The sequence below is a fragment of the Pteronotus mesoamericanus genome, unplaced genomic scaffold, assembly GCF_021234165.1.
Source record: "Pteronotus mesoamericanus isolate MK-2021 breed Mesoamerican mustached bat unplaced genomic scaffold, CSHL_Meso_final contig_68, whole genome shotgun sequence".
In the NCBI taxonomy this organism is placed as follows: Eukaryota; Metazoa; Chordata; class Mammalia; order Chiroptera; family Mormoopidae; genus Pteronotus; species Pteronotus mesoamericanus.
Window position 1 is genome coordinate 24,493,462 of NW_026555234.1, and position 23,862 is coordinate 24,517,323.

General features: G+C 36.7%; 1 protein-coding gene across 4 annotated transcripts in view; it reads left to right on the forward strand.

Annotated features, from left to right (window-relative positions):
* Positions 1-23,862, forward strand: part of N4BP2 (NEDD4 binding protein 2) — an 85,318-nt gene continuing 61,456 nt past the window's right edge. For 3 of the 4 annotated variants that reach the window (XM_054582075.1, XM_054582079.1, XM_054582077.1), the window contains exons 1-3: positions 1-245; positions 6,692-6,744; positions 12,246-12,341. The gene's annotated coding sequence lies outside the window, so the exon portion shown is untranslated. Of the gene's footprint in view, positions 246-6,691; positions 6,745-12,245; positions 12,342-20,952; positions 21,408-23,862 lie in introns of those variants that run through there. The other variant, XM_054582076.1, reaches the window with a different exon arrangement.

Sequence of the window (23,862 nt, forward strand, 5' to 3'; positions counted from 1 at the left end):
ATTCGGCCGCCCACCCGCCCTCTCTGGGCTGGCTGCTGTGAGGCTGCTCTTCCCCGGTCCGACAGCGAGCGGCAGTGTCTCCCCGCCGGGTGTTCGTCGCGCGTCTCCCCCGCGCGACCGCCCCTGTTCGCCAGCCCAGCGCCGCGCCTGAGAGCGCATTGGCGGCGGGAAAGGGCTGCGGACTCGCGTTGCGCACTCGACGACGCGGCCCCGGCCTCCGCGCCCTCCGCCAGCTCCTGGAGCAGGTAAAGGCGGCGGGTGGGAGTGGAGCGGTGGGTCCCGGGTGCGGGTCCCGTAGGTAAGATATCCCGGGGCGCCGAGCCGCAGCAGAGGGCCGGAGGCAGGGACGTGCAGCGTTGCGACCGGAATCTAAAGTTCAAAATGCGGAGTCCGGTACCGGCCTCTTCCAGCCTGGCTCGCGGGCCTGGGCTCCAGGACAGAAGGGAAGTGAGGCGTCGGCGAGAGGCGGGCCCTGGCGCGCAGCCCGAGCCCAGGCGAAGGTGGGGGCCGTGGCTGTTTCCCGGCCTTCGAGTTCCTGGCGGGTCTCCAGGCCCCAGACACACCCTTCCCCCCACTGGGGGCTTTTTCGCTTCCCGCCTGTGCTCGACCTCGCGCCCCTCGGAGCGCCTTTGGCGTTTCCTAGGCAGGGCATTCTTGGAACTTCGGCCCAACCTTCCAAGCATAGTCTAGCAAAGCCGTTTATTTACTCACTTCTTTACACGTTTTGATTCTGAATACTGCGGGGAGACATTCGCAGTTCCTGGCTTGTGTGCCTCTTTGACCCTGGTCCCCACCTCCCTCAACCGTAGTCTTGATCTCGCTGGGACCCTCCTTGAACCCTGCTGTCATCCGGACCCTCTCCGAGATGTCCGTTTGGATATCAGTTTTTCATAGAGTCAGCCATCTGACCGGGGCAGTTCATTCCTTATTCTCTTTTGGTTAACACACTTTCTTCCCCACAGAAAGAAAGCTAGAGTAATAAGAAAACGTGTTGATGTTAGATCACGCTTAGTATTGCTTTTAAAGAATCTTTCGGCAACAGTCTTTAGAACTAGGATCTGCTATTTGTGGCATGGACAGGTTTGTACACATTCTTGCCATGCAGTGGTTGTAATGTCTCCATAGCACAGTTCTGACTGGAAGGCAGGATTGGCTGGATTTTCTACTCGACATTTTTAAGCCAATCAAGCCGCGCTTCTTGCCCGGAGACTGGTTAACTCAGAAAAGGTGGGGATTGGTAGAGCTCAGAGAAGAGAATCCTGGAGATCAACCTGGGCTCTCAGAAAACTGATTGATTTGCAGCTGCTTCTTTCTCCTACTTTTAAAAATACTGTCTTTTCACCCCAACATCAGCCTTTTCTTTCCGTTTTGTTAATTGTTTTTTTCCCCCCAAACAACCTCTCTGTAACTTGTTTTAACTCTCATCCTTCAGTTTTCAATGAAAGAAGCCTTACACGCTTGAAATGTAAACATCATGTGATTTGTGTTTTGATGATAAGTGTGGTTCAGTTTTCTTATGTTGTCCGTTTTTAAAGATTAGAAATGAAATGAACCATTTTTAGTTCTTATGCCAGAGCCTTTATTGTTTAAGTGGTTTTGCTAGTGTGGGGGCTGCAGTGATGGAGATGGTACGAATAATAGAAAAGTAACGGCTGCTTTTTTTCTACAAGGAGGCTGTAGTTAAGTTCATGAAAAAAAATTAACATATAGAAAGACCAACTCCAGTACAAATCAGCATGTAATACTTAGGAGTGCCAGTTTATGTAACTGTTGACTTTAGTTGCTTTGAGGGGAAGAATAAAAAGGACCGGGAGTATTGGACTTCATAGAAAAATGGATTTAAGTTAGGGTAAGGAATGTTTTTATTAAAGTAGGCATAGTATCTTATAACACAATAGAAGCTAAATAAATATGTTTAGTGTAGGTGAATTTTTTAACAGGATTTTTCTCTTAAAATCGCTTTATGATTATTTATGATTATGCCTGTCTCTTGTTAAGCAAACAGTAACCACGTGAATTAAATAATAGCTGCACCACCTTTGTTTTCCTTCCTTTCACCCTTTTATATGCAAATTAACATTGTAAGTCTTAGGGAAGAATCTCAATTTGTGAGGTCAAGCGTTGAATCTTACATTGTTGTTAAATGCCTTTAGAAGAAGTTTCTATTAGGAATTAAAGAAGAGATTGAACTTTTTAAAAAATATTTCATGCCAGGCAGTGAGTAAGCCAGATGTCATTACATCCCCACCACCCTCATCCTCAGTGTAATAAAAACGGCTACCATTTATATATATATATGTACCATGGGTCCCCTCTTATTCAAAGTTTTGCTTTCTCCATTTTTACTCACAGTCATCCGTGGTCCAAAAATATTAACTGGAAAATTCCAGAAGTAAACAATTCGTAAGTTTTCAGTTGTGTGCCATTCTGAGTACCTTGCTTCATTTCATTACATAGGCCTTGTATCATCTCACATCACAGGAATAAGAATGAGTACAGTACAGTAGGATGTTTTGGGAGAGAGACCATATTCACATAACTTTTATTACAGTATACTGTTATAATTATCCTATGTTGTAATTAGTTATTGTTAATCTTTTACTCTGCCTAATTTATAAATTAAACTCTTTAGACATGTATGTATAGGAAAAAAAGTATATATAGGGTTCGGTACTACTTGCAGTTTCAGGCATCTTCTGGGGTCTTGCAATGCATCCCTTTTGTTAAGGGGGGAACTGCTGTATTGATTTGTCACCTGAATATTTCCCTCTTTACAATGAGTAATTCAATTTGCTTATTTAAAATCTTATATAGATTTTAACATTACATTATTGAATTTACTTTTAAGTACCTTTCTGTCCACTGTAGTAAAGTCTTTAAAATATGGCTAGATGGAAGGTTGGCAGGCTGTTGGAACAATCTCAGAATTGTCCTCCAGAAATTGTTGTATTGGGATGTCTAGATTTAAGTTTATCAATTCGTGCTATCCAAACTCACATAATGTCAAAAGTTAAAAGCATTTCATTAATTTCCATGGGGAAATAAACTAGCTAAGCCAGCTAGATTTTTGTAACTATTAGTGAACTACTGAATCAAAAAACCCACATGTTGCATTTGCACAAGCATTGGTTCTGGTGTACCAGTTTCACTAAACCTTCCTGACTGATGGTGGACGCTGTAGTTTTCTAACTGTGTCTGTTCATATCCTTTGATCATCTGTTGGGTCTAACTTTTTTTAAAGCTTTGAGCAAGACTTAAACATATGGTTATGGGTTTTTTTGTTGTTGTTAAGTACTTTTCTCTGGTTTGCTGTTTTACCTTTTGGTTATCTTTTATCGTCAGAAGTTTAAAATGTTCATACATTTATTATTATTCTTTTCCTTTGTCAATGCTCCATACTCCCAAATTAAGAAATTTTTGTTTTTCCACAGATATGATAATCAGTTTTTTCTAACATTTTAAAACAATTACTTATCAGAATTTATTTTAGTATAAAGTGTGACACCACTTTTAACTGTTTTACAAATTACTGTGAAATCATTTTAACACTATTAGAAATTCACTCTTACCTTCTTGTTTTAGAAAGCCTATCTTATTACATATAACTTATGAGTGTATTGTGGTTAAGAACACTTCTGGACTCCTATAATAGTTCTTTGATCTTTCATTGGGTTTTTGTAGCTCTACCACTTAATTTCACTGTGTTTCATAATCTCTAGTATTTAGTAGGATAAATTTCCTCCCCGTCTTTTTTTTTTTTTTAACATTTTTATACATTCGCTCTATTCTTTAAATTTAAGAATTAGGGAGACTGACATGAATAATACTTAATTTTTCAGTTCTGAAGCAGGGCATTGGTTTTTTTGTTTTTTGTTTAAATTCCTTTCTGCCCTTGAATTTATTGTTTCTTCTGTCTGGAGTATGTTTACTACTCTCGGTGCCTTGCTTCCCCTAAATTCTCTGTTAACCTACTTTAAGATTTAAGTGATGTTTGTTAGTCTTTGTTTTTTTCCCCAGTAGAGATAATCACTTACCTCTGAACCTTTTATGTATTTTCATTACTTGCTGTTGTGGGGAAAAAGAAGATCCCCTTCCCTCCTCTGGATCTTTAGGCTGATTGAATTTGAATAATCAAATTGGCATGAGACAGATTGACAAGAGGGAATTAAATTTTGTGTGCATGGGAACCCACATATATGAGAGATTCAGAGACAGAAAGGGAAAATGAGGTAGAAGTGACTTTTTGAGCTAAGGATGAGACAAGTTGGATTTGCTTGCTTCAGAGTGTGACTTGCAGGATGACAAGAAGGACAAGTGTTCAGTATTTATTAGTTTGCCCTGCCATATAGATAGGTCAGAAAAGGTTATATCTGATAATCTCTTGTCATGGGCAAGGCCCCTAATTCAAATTCTTCTAGATAGTTAAGGGAGAGGGGGCAGAAGTTTCCCTTGAGCCCACAGGTCTCAGTTGCCTTTATATTTTATTTATTTTTAATTTTTTAAAATATAATCTTTATTATATATATTTTTTCATTACAATTTAGTCTCCTTATGCCCTCTCCCCCCACTCCCCCCACCCCGCCCCCTGGGTTTCAGTGGCCTTTAGCTCAAAATAATCTGCATACCACAGAAGCACATCTGGGGGTGACTTGTTCTGAACCATAATACCACATATAGAACTACTACTTTCCTCCAGTAACTGAGCTTCACTGAATCTTACTTTTTTCCTTTGCCTGACACACATCCCAGCACTAAGTATCGAGATATTAAATACATATTGGCATAAATAAAGGAGCTATTTTAATTTTAAGGATATTTCTGTCTCCTTGCTGTTAATTATCTAATCTCCAACGCAAAGTTCTTTTCCTGATAACTGGATTTTTCTGTCATCTATGTTTATGATGTGTCCATTTGTCTGCTTATGCATACACTTCAAACTTGGCATATTAGAAACTGAAGTCATAAGCCTTTCCTCTCCCATCCTCAAACCAAAAAGATGAACCACACTGCCTGTTTTCTGTCTTCCTTTGAGGGGAAGATTAAATGAGATACTGCATGTGTGGTAAGAATTTAGTAAGTAGTAGACACTGCTAATAACTTGGCAGAAATATGGGCTGGTCTCTGTCTTCTCTTTTTCCTTTTATGTTGTTTGATCACTAAACTCTGTTGGATTCTTTTTCCTTAATATCTCTTGAATCTCTGCCTTTTCTTTATTCTAAAGGCTACCATCCTACTTCATGGTTAGCATCATCATTTTGTTGAGCTGGATTGCTGCAATAGTGTCCTAAGTGGTTACCCTCTTCTAGTCTTGCCGTCCAATCCATTTTTCCCACTGTAGCCAGAGTAATTTGTCTAACACATTCAAGCATGTAACTCCCTTGCTAAAAACCTTTTTTTTTTTTTTTTTTTTTTGGTGGTTTTTCATTGCCTTTAGGACAAGGCTGAACTTCACTTGGCTTTTAGGATTTTCATGATCTGGCTTATTTACTTCTTCATCCCTTTTCACTTTTTCTCTGCCCTTGATGTGCTAGTCATATGCAGGTATTTGCATTTCTCCCTTAAGATGCCAAGGTCGTTAAATCTAGGCCTGAGTACCAAAGCTCCCCTTTGTCTGGAATGCCTTCCCTAGTTCCCTGCTTTCCTCCCTTTGGTTTTATTAACTCATACTTGTCTTTCAGGTTTCAGTTGAGGTGATACCTCTATGGAGGGAAGCCCCCTTTGATATCTCGCCTTCAAGTTGTTTCCCTACAACTCTCTTTTCTGTTATCATATTGTAATTGCTTGTTTATTTGTCATCTAACTATGTACTTGTTAGGGTGAAAGAAAGAGGTATATTGACTATCTTGAAAAATGATGTAATTTGCACAGAATATATTAAAAAGGGAATTAAGTAGTAGTTTGGGGGTTTACCTAATAGGGAAAGGAAGGAGACACTATATTTGATAGATGAAAGTTTTCTAAGTCAGGAAAGGCATACTAGGCAGACCCTTTTATAGCTTCAATGAATTATATCTTTTGGCATATAATTTCCATCTATTTCATTTTTCTGTTTATTAGTTAGGACTTGTTGGATTGCAAGTAATGGAGGTACAGTTTGAGATAATGTATGGAGCGAAAAGTTACTGGTTTAATAACCCTACAGGGTGGGAAAAAAGTAGGTTTACAGTTGTTTGTATGGAAAATAATACAATAAGTAAATGATAATACAAAAATAAACTTTCATGTAGTCACAACTGTAAACCTACTTTTGCTTTTCCCTCTATAATGGAAATTGTATGGGTAGAGATTGCTCTAAGGTGTTAAGTTGGGAACTTGCCCATAGTTAAATCCTTCCTATAGTTCCAGTCTGTGTATACTGGAGTCATTTCTCCTACTGCCGATATGCTTCTTAACCTGGTAGGACCGTGTTCCTTGGCAGCACAGGCTTATCTACTTATAGTCTCATGCCAGTGGCTCTAGATAGAGTTGGTCTCATGCCCATCCCTTGTCCAACTTCTGCAGCTGAGGGCATGAGGTGCTATGCTTAGTTCAGCCTAGGTCATGTGATGTGCTCATTTATGTGGCCAGGGGTCTATTAGCAGAAAAAGATACCTAGTGGGGTTGGGGAGGAGAAGAAGGAGTTCTGGGGAGACACAAAGAATATCCACTATAATTTTCAGTCAGCCTTCTGATTATAAATTTATTTTCCTAGGTACTTTCTTTGTGGGAAAGAGATGCTCTGTACTATGGACCTGAGTATTCCAGGTAAGTCCAGTATTTGAAAAAACTAAAATGGCTTTTTGGGTTTTGCTGGCATATAACAAAATTTTGTTGAGTTGTTTGCTAAACAAGACATATCTACAAGGTGCTTATGCTTATAGGATACCTATAGACTAGAGGTCTAAACAAATAAATGCAGAGTTGCCAAGATAGAGGTATATTTAGGGTGCAGTGGGAGCTGTGTCTAAGTCAGACTTTGGGATAATGGGAAACTTTCCTGAAGGGAAGTGAATTGAGTGAAAAAATAGGAGATGAGTGGGTGGAAGTAGAAGGACTTTGCGCAGAACATGTGTGAGGCACAGAGATGGTGAAATGCCCTACTTTGTGTGGGAAACACATAGTTGAATACATGAGGAGCGGAGAATACCTGAGGGGAAGTAGAAGAAGTAGAGGAAGAGGAGGCTAGGGTTAGGTTAGGGCTAGATCATAGAAGTCCTTCAGTGCTTTACCAAGGAATTGGAACTTGATCTTGAAAATTATAGAGAATCCTTTAAGGATTTTAAGCTGGACCTCCCAGGCTTGAAATGCCTTTGTGTAGTACCCAAGTGGGTATGTCTGTCAGGCAGTTATTATATTGGAGTTTGGTAGAGAATTCTTGTCTGGAGTCACACTTAGAGGCTTTAAAGCCAAGGTTTTGGATGGACCTAGTAAAAACTGGTGGAGCAGAAGGTCGGGGACAGAACCCAGGGGAGCAATGACGTTCCAAGAGTAAGCAGCAGGAAAGCAATCAGTGAAGGAGACTGAGAATGGGCAGCCAGACAAACATTAGTAGATGTAGGGGCAGATTGCAGTGGGATGTTGCCACCACAAATGTAAACTGCTTTTATTTTAAGGAACTGAACCTGTATAGGAGATAATCAAGAGTTTGTTTATTTAGTCTGAGTTAAAAATTCACCTGATCATTATTAATTGTGGATACATTGAGAAAATCAAGTTTCTGAACAGTCTTTCCAGTGTAGGAATTTAAACTATTAGAATTAGAAACTTTGAAGAGAGGAAGGAGAGGATGGAAGCTTCTGGTGGGTGGTGACTGGTAGGAAAGAAGTGAGTGAGTAGGAGATGTATGTGATATATGTAGTATCAGTCATATTGGGGAATACAGAGTACACAGTATTTTGCACATAGTTTCTTAAGCTATAAAATTACAGTAAATCTATTGTATTTTACCAGGAGATCCAGAGTTGATAATTGATTGTGTAGTTTTAACTAAATTTAGTTTATCTCTCAGGCTTTCTTTTGTGATTTTCTTTTCTGTTCTTCTGACTTGACTTCCTTTGACTGAATATTTTCTTTCCCTGCTAAATCATCTTCTCTTATTTTTTCTTTGTAGTTAAACCCCTTATAGTTTTTTTTAAAGGTAGTAAGCTATAACATAAAATTTACCATCTTAACCATTTTAAGTGAACAGTACATTAATGTTAACTCTATGTACATCGTTAATACAACAGATCCCTAGAACCTTTTCTTCTTGCAAAACTGAAGCTCTACACTCATTGAACAATTCTCCTTTGCTCCCCACTCCAGTCCCTGGCAACCATCATCCCACTTTCTGTCTCTAAGCGTTTGAATACTTTAACTCCTTGTATAAGTGGAATCATACAATATTTGTCATTATATGGCTGGTTTATTTTACTCAGCATAATGTCCTCAAGATTTATCCATGTTATAGCATATGATTGGATCTTCTTTTTTCAGCCTGCATAATACTCCTTGAGTGGGTATGTGTATGTGTGTTTATACATACCACAGTTTCTTTTTTTATTCTTCTGTTGAACATTTAGGTTGCATGGACAATTAGGTTACTTTCACCTGTTAGTTATTGTGAATAATGTAGCTGTGTAAATGGGTGTCCAGATATCTTGAGATCCTGTTTTTAATTCTTTTGGATATATGCCCAAAAGTGACATTGCTGGATTGTATTCTATTTTTAATTTTTTGAGGAACCTCCATACTGTTTTGCATAGCAGTTGCACCATTTTACATTCCTACCAGCTGTGCACAAGGGTTCCAGTTTCTCAGCATTCTCATCAACACTTGTTATTTTCCTTTTCTTTTTTTGACAGTGACCATTCTAATGGGTTTGATTTGTATTTCCATGATTATTAGTGATTTGAGCATCTTTTCATATGCTTATTGGTCGTTTGAATATCATCTTGGAGAAAGATCTCTTCATGTCCTTTGGCCATTTTTAAAATTGAGTTATTTTTTTGGTTGAGGTGTAGGAGTTCTTTATGTATTTTGGATATTAACTGCTTATCAGATATGGTTTTCAAGTATTCTGTAGGTTGCCTTTTTATTTTGTTGATTGTTTCCTTTGCTATGCAGAAATTAAGTTTGATTTAGTCCTGTTTTTTTATTTTTTTATTGTATTTTTTCCATTGTCATTTAGTCCCCTTATACCCCTCTTCGAAACCTCCTCCACAGTCACCACACTGTTGTCTTTGTCCATGAGTCCTTTTTCTTTTGTGCTTAATCCCTCTACCCCCTCCCCTCCCTGCCCCCTTAGCTGTCATCCTGCTCTATTTGTGAGTCTGTCTCTATTTCGCTTGTTAGTTCAGTTTGTTCATTAGATCCCGCATATAAGTGACATCATATGGGATTTGTCTTTTTCTGACTGGCTTATTTCACTTAGCATAACGTTCTCCACATCCCTTCATACTGTCCCAAAAGATAAAACTTTCTTTTTTTTTTTTTTTACACCAAGTAGTATTCCATTGTGTAAATAAATATCCCATAGTTGTTTTACCCACTCATCTACTGATGGACGTTTGGCTGCTTCCATATCTTGATGATTGTAAAAACGCTGCAGGGAGCATAGGAGTGCTTGTGTTCCTTCGAATTAATGTTTTGGGTTCTTTCGGGTATATTCCCAAAAGTGGGATCAGTGGGTTAAAATGCAGATCCAGTTTTAATTTTTTGAGGTATCTCCATACTGCTTTCCACAGTGGCTGCACCAGTCTGCCTTCCCACCAACAGTGCAAAAGGGTTACCCTTTCTCCACATCCTCACCAACACTTGTTGCTTGTTGATTTATTGATGACATCCATTTTGACCATTGTGAGATGATACGTCATTGTGGTTTTAATTTGGATTTCTCTGATGATTACTGACGTTGGGCATCTTTTCATGTGTGTATTGGTCATCTGTATGTCCTCTTTGGAGAAGTCCTTTCAGGTCCTTTGCCCATTTTTTAATTGGGTTGTTTGTTTATTTGGTGTTGAGTTTTTTATGTTCCTTATAATTTTTGGATATTAACCCCTTCCTTATTAGATATTATCACTGGTGAATATGTTCTCCTATTCAGTTGATTTTCTTTTTATTTTGTTGATGTTTCCTTTTATTTTTGCTTTTATTCCCCCTGTAATTTTGGTGCTGCATCTTTGGAAAGAAGTAATTGCCAAATGCAATATCATGAAGCACTCCCCCTCTGTTTTAGGAGTTTTGTAGTTTCAGATCTTAAAGTCATTTTGAGTTAATTTTTGAATGTGGTTTAAAGGGTTCAGTTTCAATTTTTTTTAATTGATTGAGGTTGGGGGAGAGAGAGAGACTTGTTGTTCCACTTATTTATGCCTTCATTGGTTGATTCTTGTATGTGCCCTGACCAGGGATCTAACCCACAACCCTGGCATATCTGGACCCTCTAACCAACTGAGCTACCTGGCTAGGATATAGCTTCAGTCTTTGACATGTGACTATCTAGTTTTCCCAGACTCATTCGTTGAAAAGACAACCCTCTCTCCATTGTTTAGCCTTGGCACTCTTATGGAAGATTGTTAGGCCATAGATGTGAGAGTTTATTCTGGGCTCTATATTCTGTTCCATTGGTCTTATGTCTGTCTATATGCCAGTACCATATTGTTTTGATTACTGCAGCTTTGTAACATATGTTGAAATCAGGAAGTATGAAGCCTCCAGCTTTGTTTTTATTTCTCAAGTTTGCTTTGCTATTTGGAGTTCTCTTAAATTTTTTACCTTTTAAAAACTTTTTCATTTTCTTCCTTTTCTCTTATAGCATGCATGATTGAATTTTTCTTTATCTTTGAGAACTCATATGGATTGATAACCAGATAAAACCTTCAAAATATGGCATGTGCTTTGCTTAATGAAAATTTGGCATATTTGAATTAGAAATTTCAAATTGTGGGCTGGTATTTGAATTAAAAATTTTTTTTCTTTGTAGAAGTAAAGAAACGACTTTACTTAAAGCAGGGTACATTTAAAAAACCTATATTAGCAAAATGCTTAGACATATAGAAAAATAGAATAGTACCATACATTGAACTCATGAATACTCACCTCCTAGATGTAATAATTGTTAATAATTTTTGCCACGTTTGCCATATCTCTATGTAATTTATATGTATGTATAAATTTCCTCAACCATTTAAAAGTAAATTAATAGGGGAAAATGAGAGTTTTTTGTTTTTTTCCTACTTCAGTATTATGCATATGTGTTGTAAATATATATAGTTTGGACTTTGATAAATTTAATTTATCAAAATTTGAAATTTACTCTTTGGAAGAAATTAAAATCTCATGTCTTTTAATATAGAAGTGTGTCTCTTACACCCTCCCTCTCCCCCATGATATAGCTGTGTTGAGAATCTTTTGTTAGCCCTGTTGACGTGTTTGATACTTAATATTGCCAATCATTTCCTCATGGTGTAATGCAACTTCTTTTTCTATCCCTTATATTTCCTGTAAATTGGGAGTTAGAGCTAAAAGTGTTTCAGATTCAAGTTAAACATTTTGGGAAGAGTATGTCATTTAGTAATGCTGTGTATTCATACTGTTTCACATTAAGAGGTATGTAATGTGTAGTTGCCCCACCATTTTGACAGTGTTTGATTACCAGGCAAAGATTGTAACAGCCAGATCATTTTATAGTAAAGTTATATTTTGTTTTCTTTTTTTGGTTTTTGTTTTTTTTTTGCATTTAACAAGTAACCTGTGGCATGTTATTTTGGCAACAGATAAAGCTCTTACCCATCTTTCACCTAATGACTGACTGACTGACTGACTTTCTGTCTTTCTTTCTTTCTTTCCTAATAACTTTAGACTTCATTGATAACTGTTGATTTTTGATTAGCTCTTTAGTTACGGGTTAAAAATGGTAATTAGTTTTGGATTCTGTTGTTCCTTTTACATTCCTTTAACATAGTCTTCTTCTATAAAGAGGTTTCCCTCATTAACTAGGGCTATTTTGCTTACCTTGAAATAATGTTTTACTTAAAAGCCAGAATTAATGCTTAGTTTCTCCCCTTTTTATTGTATAATCATTTCCAGAGTGTAATAGTCATTCCAGTGATGGCAATTGAGGTTGGTCTTTTTTCTTTTTCTTTATTTTTATTGCTTTCTCTTTGGACTATCATATATTTATATTATAAATATTATATGTTTTTGGGCTTTGGCTTCATTTAAGATAGTTTGATATAAACTTGCCTTTATTGTATATATTATACATAATTTATATATATTTTTTATAGTAAGAAGACATTATATTGGATAATAAGGAAGAGCCGTAGAGTTTGCAGATATCAACTGTGGCCTTAATGAGTGCATTGATAGCATCCATAGAGACAGTAAGTATTATTCAAGTCATAGAGTATAAATATTTTACACATAGGTTTTCAAACTTTTAACAGATTTTGTTACTAGAGTTTCTCAAAGAGTTTGCGATTACATAAACTAGGTTGACGCAAAAAGCCTAAAGACACTATATTGTGGTCCTGGTTTTCCCATTTAATGTGTGTTTTAGTTTCTCTGGTCCTAAAATGCCCCTTCTTACTGTTTTATATTTTACACTTTGTTAGCCACCCACAAATTATATTTATGCATCTATTTTTGTGTATGGGATTCAGGCTAAGTGCTAGATTGGACTATATGTAATAATCCATGTCCTCAAGGAGCATGGCTAATTTGGGAAATACATTCATACAAACGAAAATTTGTCGGTGAAACCAACATTCTGAGGCTCTAAAATAATGAAGCAAAACTAGTACTGACAATAAGTAATGAGGGATTATAGAAAACGAAGAATAATGGAAAAATAGACCTTCCTGCCATTCTTTGGCCACAGACTGTATATTGTTCAGCAACTGAGTTTCCCCTTTGAGAATATGTCTCAGAGATCTTTCTAGTTGTTTTTTAACAGCTACATAGTATTCCAGAGGGTGATTTTGCCATAATTTATTTAATCATGCTCTTATCCATTAATAGTAAGATATTTTTAGTGATCTATAGGTACATAAAAGATTATTGGTTATCTTAATTTGATTACATTTTCTGTAAAAGCTGTCTTTTTTAGTGACATACTCTTTGTGTTTTGATGAAATTTAGTACTTACCTTACCCTTATCATAGCATACTTAAATTATCTTCTAGATAATTTAATTTCCAGTAAAGATTGATTTCATTGGTTCTTGGTAAAATTTGTGTCTGAGGAAAATGTTTTTTGATTTTCTCTGGGATCATTCCATGTTTGGGTCCTGTAACTTTCCTATGTATTCCTTAGAGAGATGTTTTTTTGTTTTTGTTCCCTTTCTGATGGTTTTAAAGAGCTAAAGTGTTATTATATTTTATTGATAGTGTCATTTTTCTTAGGCCTATTCTTCTTAGATGGTTGATATTAAATAGAATCTTAGTCATTATAGAAATCTTTTTTCTAGTTTTTTTTTTGTAAAGGTAAGTTATTTAAAATTATTACTCCTTATATACATATAACAAATTTATTCATACAATGATATGGGAAATTTTTTAATGTTGTGTTGATGATAGGAAGGTTTTTCTTTTTTCAGTAGAAAGGTTTTTTTTTTTAAGTGGTATATATTGGTATATCCACTCTAATGGCAATACTGACCATTGCCATACCATTTTTAGAGTTTGTGTTCACTCTACTACTATTTATAGATTTTTTTTGTTCACCCTGAATATTTTTTTAATGGTTAAAAGAACATATATTGTTATCTGTTTAAAAACAAAACAAAACTAGGGTTGTTAAGACCTCTGCTTACCTTGTTTTTCGACGATTATCAGTAAACAAGTATGGATTGGTTAGATTCTCTATCAGGTTAAAATTGAATTACAGAGGTGGAAGAGCTTGGAAAATGTGTACATTAAATTTATATTATTGGTTTTTAGTTTCTTTATTTGAGCCAGTCCTTTCACATTTCTCCGTAGTATATCAAACCTTACTTACCCATCCTAATTTCCCATACCCTTTTAGAATACACTGTCTATTTAGATCAGATATAATGTATGTGAAGAAGCTTCACAAGCTTATTTAAACTAGTATATTAATAAGGCTTTCTTTATGGAAAAAAGGAGATACATAAGATCAGGTGATAAAAGTTAAATATGAACTTTACTTAAGTGAATAAATGGATTGAAATAAACTAGATAAATGAAGTAAAATTGGTAATTGGAAGTTAAGTCGTGTTAGCTATGTATTTATACGTTTTTATATGTAAGAGTTTCTCCAGTATACTAAATATTGGTTGGAACTCAAATTACCTAACATACAGTAGATACATGAAAAAAAGTGGGTGGGAGAGATACATAGTTTGCAAGCTGGGGGAGGTATAGAGGGAAGTCCAAGATTAAACTTCACTTGAAAATAGTGATTGTTTTTTCCCTGATTATGAAAAGAATATATGTATTATAGATTATTTTGAAAATACAAAAGTACTATATAAAAAACAATGTGTTAAAAGTAGTTAATTTGAATCCCATTATCCAGAGATTTTCTTTCCAGTCTAACATTACAGTCTAATCTAATTGCATTTGGTATCTGTATAAATTACACCTAGTTTTGTGTCTTTCTTTTCTAGCACTTTTAAAAAAAACCAATTAAATATTATCTAAAATGATAGTCTTTAATGGCTGTATAAAATTTCATCTTACAAATCTAAAGGGATAATGTAGTTAGTGGAATTTAAAGAACCAGTTTTGCTACTTGAGAGCCTTAAACCTGATGTTTGCTTTTTTCTAGTCCTTAGTTTTCTTATTTGTAAAATAGGCACAGTATTACATTTTAAGAATTAAGTAAAATCATGATCTTTGTATTCTGGCTGGTGTTTTAAGTATTTAATAAATTTTACTTATCAGAAATTATTGCATTACTGCTTTCTCATTAATTATTTAGTTTTTCAGTTTTTATTTGTAAAAAACTACTGTATTTTGAAACTCTTTATATAACTTTATATAAATATGACTTTTTTGATGAATTCTTAGAGGTAGAATTATTGGGTCAAAGAATGTAAGTAATTTAAAAAAAATAGATAAATTCATCAAGATAAAAAATATTTGTGCTTCAAAGGACACCATCAAGAAAGTGTAAAGACAACTCATAGAATGGGAGAAATTATTTGATAAGGGAGTTGCATCCAGAATGTATAAAGAACTCTTGTAGCTCAGTAATATAGATAAGTCACCCTTAAATTTGAAAACAGGCAAAGGATCTGGACAGACGTTTTTTCAAATGTCAGCACCTCTAATGGTGGTTAACAACATTAGTCACTAGGGAAATACAAGTCAAAACCAGGATGAGATGCCATTAAGGTAGCCATTGTAAAGAAATGTACAATAACGTGTTTGGTGAGGATATAGAGAAATGGCAACATTGTTGCCCCCATACATTGTTGTTAGAAATAGAAAATCATGCAGCCATTTGGAATAGAGTCTGGCAATTCCTCAGAAGATTCAACATAGAGTTATCATATTACCTGAATATATTAAACACATGGAATTTAGAACTGACAAGATTTGCTGAATGATCAGACAGGAAGTGTGAGGGAGAGAAGAGACGAAAAAGACTCTTAGTTTTTTGGTCTTAGCAACTGGAAATTGCCATTAATTGAGATTGAAAGGACTATAGTTAGGGCAGGTCTGCAGCAGAGTATCATACCACTTTTAGACACACCAGGTGTGAGATGTCTGTTAGATACACAAAATGGAGGTGTTCATTAATATAATGGATAGTTTCATGTGGGTTTAAAATTTACTGGCATAAAATTGTTTATGATATCTTTTTTTTTTAACGGTAGTCTTGAAAGTGATAATCCCCTTATTCATTTCTGATATTGGTTATTTATACCTTCTCTCTCTTTGATCACTCTTGGCAGGGATTCATCATTAATACTAGTTTAAAAAAAAAAGTCCCGCCCCCCCCCGCCACCCCTAGCACTGTCTCTTGACTATGTTGGTCCTTTTTACTGTATATTTGTTTTCTATTTTCTGTTTGCTCTTTATTTTTTCCTTCTCTCTAGTTTCTTTGGGTTTAATTTGCTGTATGTGTATATCTGTGTGTGCTTAGATTGGATGCTCAGATCATCGGTGTTTCAGCCTGTCTTCTTTTCTGATACATGCATTCGTATGCATCTTCATCTACATATGACTTCAGTTGTATTTCACAAGTTTGGAAATGTAACATTTTTATTTGGTTCAAAATATTTTCTGATTAACATAGTGGATTCTTCTTTGACTCATATGTAGAGCGTTTGTCTTAATTTTTAAACAATTAGGTTTCCTAATTATATTTTTCCTAGATTTCTAGCGTAATTTTATATGTGTTTGAAAATAAAGTGTGTTTTGTGGTTATTGGCTACTGTGTTCTCTAGCTATTAAGTGCAGTTATATTTATTGCATGGCTCAGACCTTCTATGTCCTTTCTGTTTGTTCTCCTCCATTTTTTGACGGGGGGCTGGGCTCCTGTTCTAATATTTACAGGGAGGAGTTGTATTAGCTGAATACAAACTTAGAAATGCTCTATTTTCCTGGTTAATTGGACCTTTTATCATTGACTTTAGTAACAAGCAGGTCAATGAAAATTTAGCTAAGAACAATTTTAGTATAGTGGTAGAAATAGTGAGGGCAAGGTCCTGTTTAAGAAAGAATGGAGGGAGAGAAATTGGAAACAGTTGCCATAATTATACATATTTTCTTCTAAGTTTTATGATATAGGTATTTTACATTTAAATGTGCCCAGATGTGTTACTATTTTTAAAAAATTATTTCCTATTTATGTCATTTTGTTTATAAAGCTTCTTGACTTCCTAAGGTGGGATATTCCTTTGGCCTATGGAACTTATGTTCTAGAACAATGCTGTTCTACAGACTTTTCAGCATTGATTGAAAAGCTCTATTTGTGCTGTCCAAATGATAGTCACTAACCACATGTAGCTGTTGAGCTCTTGAAATTTGATTAATGTGGCTGAAGAACTGGATTTTTAATACATGTGCTTTTTCTTTCAAAATTAAACTTTTTATTTTGAGTTGTAATAAATAATACAAAGAAACCTCCTGTGCTTTTTGCCTAGTTCCCCTAATGAAACATTTTTCCAAAACTATAGTATGGTATCACAACCAGGATACAGACATGAATAGAGTCAAGATACAGAATATTTCCATCACCACAAGAACCTCTCAAGTTTTACACCTACTTTTTTCCCCTTTTGTATAGCCATACCCGCTCCCCTATCCTTTAACCTTGTATCGCCATACCTGCTCCCCTGTCCTTTGATGTTGGCAGTCACTCATCTGTTCTCTATAAGTTTGGCATTTCATGATGTTAAATAAATTGAATTGGCTTTTTCCACTCAGGGTAGTTCTTTGGAATTTCATCCAGGTTATTTTGCATATCAGTAAATGGTATGTTCCTTTTTATTGCTAACTAATATTCATGGAATGGAATTACTGTAGTTTGTTTAACCATTCACCCATTGAAGGGCATCTGACTTGTTTTCTAGTGTTTAGTTATAATGAATAAAGCTGCTATAAGCATTTGTGTATAGGTTTTGGGGTAAATGTAATTTTTTGTGTCTCAGAGATAAATGCCCTGAAGTGCAGTTGCTGAGTTGTGTGGCAGGTAGTTACCTGTTAAATTTTTAAAAGAAATTGTCCAACTGTTTTCTAGAGTGGCTGTACTATTTTATGTTTCCATCAGCCACGTATGAGCCACCCAGTTTCTCTGTGTCCTTGCCACTTTTTGGTGTTGTCACTTTTCTAATAAATTTTAAAAGATTGTTTTTATTTTTAGAGAGAGTGGAAGAAAGGGAGAAGGAGAGGGAGAGAAGCACTGATGTGAGAGGAAAACATCGGTTGGTTACCTCTTGCATGCCCCCTGAATGGGAACCAAACTTGCAACCCAGGCATGTGTCTCCACTGGGAATCGAAGTGGCAGCTTCTTGCCCTGCAGGATGATGTTCAGCCAAGTGATGGGCACCAGTCAGGGCTGTCACTGTTTTTTATGTTAGCCAGTGTGATAGATGTATGGGTAATTAATCTCACTGTAGTTTTTATTTGCCTATTTGCCATCTATATAACCTTTTGGTATAACGTTCTTTACTGTTTTCTGCCCATTTTCTAAGGAAATTTTTTTATTGCAGAGTTTTTTTAAAAAAATATTTTGTTTTTAGTTATTTTTAGAGAGAGGGGAAGGGAGGGAGAGAAACATCAATGGGTTGCCTCTCACATGCACCCAACCCAGGACCTGGCCCGCAACCCAGGACCTGGCCCGCAACCCAGGCATGTGCCGGGACTGGGAATTGAACCAGCGACTTTTTGGTTGCAGGACAACACCCAACCCACTGAGCCACACCAGTTAGGGATTATTGAGTTTTGATAAGTTCTTTTTATATTTTAGATATTAGCCGATTGGATGCATGTTGTCTCCTAGTCTGTCTGTAGCTTGTTTTTTTAGCCTCTTTATAGAGTAAAAGTTTTTAATTTTGATGAATATAGTTTATTAGTTTTTTTCTTTTGTTATCACACTTTTGGTGTTTTTACCTAGATTAAATCCTAAAAACCTTTTCCTGTTTCCCCTCCCCCCTTAAAAGTTTATAGTTTTGTTAAGCCTGCACCTTATTTTGAGTTGAAGTGTGAAACTTGGGTCAAATTTTATTTATTTTTATCATGGATGTCCACTTGCTTCTCACTATTTGTTTTTCAGGCTGTCTTTCTTCCATTGGATTGCTTTATACCTTTGTCAGAAGTTAGCTGGACATACTTACGTTGGTCTACTTCTGGGTTCTCGCTTCTGTTTCCAAATGTATGATCTGTTGTCAGATCTATGTTTGTCCCTCCACTGATACCATGCAGTCTTGATTAGTGTAGCCATATAACAAGTCTTAAAATTGAGTTGACTGATTCCTCCCAGTCTATTTTCTTTCAAAATTGTTTCAGTTCCTTTGCCCCTTCTTTTAATTTTAGAATAATCTTGTCTGTATCCACAAAAATCTTGCTGGGTTTTGATATAATTGTGTTAAACTGATATATCAATTAGGGGAGAACCGACATCTTTGCTACATTGAGTCTTCCAGTCTTTTCATTTGTTTAGATCTTTGAATTTTTTCATTGTGTTGCAATTTTCAGCATACAAGTCCTGTATATATTTTGTTACATTTATTATATTTTTGAGTGTCTGTGAATATTATATTTCTAATTACAGTGTCCACATGTTCATTGATAAAATATATAAATATTATGGCTTTTGAATGTTTACCTTGTAACAGGCATACGTTTTATTGGTACTTCTCAGACACAGTGTTTGTAATGAATTGAAGGTTTATGGCAACCCTACATTGAGCAAGTCTATCAGCACCATTTTTCCAACAGTATTTGCTCACTTCCTGTCTCTGTGTCACATTTTGGTAATTCTTGTGATATTTCAAACTTTTTCATTGTTATAATTGTTATGGTAATCTGTGATCAGTGAACTTTGGTGTTGGTAATTGTTTTGGAGTGCACGAAACATGCTGATAGAGAACAGGAAACCTAACTGATAAATGTTGTATGTGTTCTGACTGCTTCATCACCTAGCTATTCCCTCCTCTCTCTCCCTCACTAGTGGGGCGGTGGGGGGGGGGTGCGGTTTCCCTGTTCCCTATTCTCTGAACCAACAATATTGAAATTAGGCCAGTAAGTAACCTTACTGTGGACTCTTAAGTGTTCAAGCGCAAGGAAGAGTTTCTCATGTTTCACTTTAAAGCTAGAAATGATTAAGCTTAGTGAGGAAGGCATGTTGAAAAGCTAAGACAGGCTGAAAGCTAGGTCTCTTTCGCCAGACAAGTTGTGAATGCAAAGGAAAAGTTCTTGAAGGAAATTACAAGTACTACTTGAGTAACACATGAATGAAAATAAAGTGAAACAGCTTTATTGTGGAAAAGGAGAAAGTTTTAGTAGTATGGATAGAACCAGTCACATTCCCTTACGTCAAAGCCTGATGCAGAAGAAGGCCCTAACTCTCTTTAATTCTATGTAGGCTGAGAGAGGTGAGGAAGCTGCAGAAGAAAAGTTTGAAGTTAGCAGAGGTTGGTTCATGAGGTTTAAGGAAGGAAATTGTCTTTATAATATGAAAGTGCAAGGTGAAGCTGTAAGTGCTAATATAGAAGCTGCAGCAAGTTATCCAGAAGATCTAGCTAAGATAATTAATGAAGGTAATTATTGGCTACAGTAAATGACATTTTCAGTGTAGATGCAATGGCCTTATATTGGAAGAACGTGCCATCTAGGACTTTCATAGGTGGAAAATAGAAGTCAATGCCTGGCTTCAAAGCTTCAGAGGACAGGCTGACTCTCTTGTTAGCGGCTAATGCAGCTGGTGACTTCAAGTTGAAGCCAGTGCTCATTTACCATTCTGAAAATCCTTGGGCCCTTGAGAATTATACTAATTCTTCTCTGCCTGTGCTTTATAAATGGACCAAGAAAGCCTTGATTACTACACATCTGTTTATAATATGATTTACTGAATATTTTAAGCCCACTGTTGAGACCTACTGCTCAGAAAAAAAAGATTTCTTTTAAAATATTACTGCCCATTGACAATGTTCCTGGTTACTCAAGAGCTCTGATGGAGATGTATAACAAGATTAATGTTTTCATCTGTGCTAACACAATGTCCATTCTGCAGCCCATGGATCAAGGAGTAATTTTGACTTTTAAATCTTATTATTTAAGAAATAAATTTTGTAAGCCTGTAGCTGCCGTAGATAATGATTCCTCAGATAGATTTAGGTGAAGTAAATTGAAAACCTTCTGAAAAGGTTTCACCATTTTAGATGCCTTAAGAACATTTGTGATTCATGGGAAGAGGCACAACATAAACATTAACAGTAGTTTACAAGTTTATTTTAACCTCATGGATGACTTTGATGGGTTCCAGACTTTAGTGGAGGAACTAACTACAGATATTGGTGAATATAGCAAGAGAACTAGAATTAAAAGTGGAACCTGAAGATTTGACTGAATTGCTGCGATCTTATTGTAAAACTCTAATGGATGAGGAATTGCTTCTTATGGGTAAGCAAAGAAAGTAGTTTCTTGAGATGGAATCTACTCCTGGTGAAGATGCTGTGACGATTAATGAAATGACAACAAAGGAGTTAGAATATGATGTAAACTTAGTTATTAAAGCAGTGGCAGGGTTTGAGAGGATTGACTTCCAATTTTGAAAGTCCTACTGGCGGGGAAGTGCTATCAAACAGCACCACATGCTACAGAGAAATCATTCATGAAAGGAAGAGTCAATTGATGTGGCAGAGTTCATGTTGTTTTATTTTAAGAAATTACCACAGTCACCATGCCTTCAGCAACCACCACCTTGATCGCTTAGAAGCCATCAACATCAAGGCAAGACCCTCCACCAGCAAAAAGGTTAGGACTTTCTAAATACTTAAATAATGGTTAGCAATTTTTAGCAATAAAGTATTTTTAAATTAAGGTATGTAGATTTTTTTTAAACATAATGCTATTGCATACTTAATAGACTATAGATTAGTGTAAATATAACTTATATGCACTGGGAAACCTAAAAATGTATGACTTGCTTTATTACGATATTCCCTTTATTACAGTGTACTGGAAATGAACCTGCAATATCTCCAAGGTATTCCTGTACTCTGCACTTTGCTGAAACGAATTATTTGTTGGAGATTTTGTAGATTTCTTGGGATTTTTCTACGTAGACAACTATGTCATCTGCCAGTAGGGACAGTTCTGTTTCTTCCTTTCTGGTCTGTACGCCCTTTATTTCCTTTTCTTATCTCACAGGCTAGAACTTTCAGCATTATGTTGAATAACAGCAGTGAGAGTGAATATCTTGCCTTGTTCTCAATTTTAGGATGAAAGCATTTAGTATCTCACCATTAAATATGATATTAACTCTAGGCTTTCTATAGATATTTTTAGTCAAGGTGAGGAAGTTCTCCACTATTCCTATTTTTCTGGTAGTTTTTGTCACGAGTGGATATTGAATTTTGTCATTTTTTTTTCCTTCCTTGATTGATATGGTTGTGATTTTTTTCTTTTTGTGCTTTTTCTTGTGTGTTTGTGTGTGTGTGTGTGTGTATTTTATTGATTTTGCTATTACAGCTGTCCCATTTTTTTTCTCCCCTTTGTACCCCTCTGCCCTGCACCCCCCCTCCCACCAGCATTCCCCCCATCTTAGTTCATGTCCATGGGTTGTACATATAAGTTCTTTGGTTTCTCCATTTCCTATGCTATTTTTAACCTTCCCCTGTCTATTTTGTACCTACTATTTATGCTGCTTATTCCTTGTACCTTTCCCCCATTCTCCCCCTGCCCCTCCCCTCTGATCTCCAGTTCTGTGATTCTGTTCCTGTTCTAGTCGTTTGCTTAGTTTTTTTTTTTAGGTTCAGTTATTGATAGTTGTGAGTTTGTTATCATTTTACTGTTCATAGTTGTTGATCTTCTTTTTCTTAGAAAGTCCCTTTAACATTTCATATAATACAGGCTTGGTGATGGTGGACTCCTTTAACTTGACCTTATGTGGGAAGACTTTATCTGCCCTTCTATTCTAAGTGATGGCTTTGCTGGATAGAGTAACCTTGGATGTAGGTCCTTGCCTTTCATGGCTTTAAATACTTCTTTCCAGCCCCTTCTTGCCTGCCAAGTGTCTTTTGAGAAATAAGCTGATAGTCCTATGGGAAGTCCTTTGTAGGTAACTGTCTCCTTTTCTCTTGCTGCTTTTAAGATTCTCTCCTTATCTTTAATCTTGGGTACTGTAATTATGATGTGCCTTGGTGTGTGCTTCCTTGGGTCCAACTTCTTTGGGACTCTCTGAGCTTCCTGAATCTCCTGGAAAAGTCTGTTTCCTTGGCCAGAGTGGGGAAGTTCTCCTTCATTATTTTTTCAGACATGTTTTCAATTTCTTGCTCTTCCTCTTATCCTTCTGGCATCCCTATGATTCGGATGTTGGAATGTTTAAAGTTGTCCCAGAGGTCAGCGTTCCTTTGTTTGAATTCTTGTTTCTTCATTCTTTTCTCGTGGAATGTTTATTTCTTCCTTCTGCTCCAAATCATTGATTTGAGTCCTGGTTTCCTTCCTGTAACTGTTGGTTCCCTGTATATTTTTCTCTACTTCACTTTGCATAGCCTTCATTATTTCCTCCATTTTGTGACCATACTCAGCCATTTCTGTGAGCATCCAGATTACCAGTGTTTTGAACTGTGCATCTGATAGGTTGGCTGTCTGTTCATGGCTTAGTTCTGTTTTGGGAGCTTTGCTCTGTTCTTTTATTTGGGTCTTATTTCTTTGTCTCAGTGTGCCTGTTACTTTGGAAGGGGTGGAGCCTTAGGTATTTACCAGGGCCGGGGCAACCCAGGTCACTGTGTTGTGATGCTCTATGTCAGGGAGGGGTCCATGAGGGAGCAATCCCACTTGCTCGGTTCTCAGTGGCCTTTCAGTCACTTCCCCCACTATCCACAAGCTAATTGGGCCCTTTTAGTGCTGATTCCCAGGTGGGTGGGTTTGTGTATGTTCTAGGACCCAATGGGTCTCTCCAGTGAACTCTCCTGTGAGGCTGGGAGTTTCTCCCACTACTGCAACTCCCACAGGTTTTTACAGCAAGAGGTTTTGAGGCTTTCCCCTGCCCCTGCACTGGAACCCTGGATTGTGTGGTCTGTCTAGTTCCCCAGCTGTTCCTTCCAGTTTATCTGCACACAAATGTGGGACCACCTGGTCCGTCTGCCGCCTCGTCCACCTGGCTCTCCAGCTGGTCCCTTGCTGCTGTCCTCTCTGCTCTGGCTGCCTGTCTCCGCCCCTCCTACCGATCTGGATGAATGTTTCTTTAACTCCTTGGTTGTTGGGC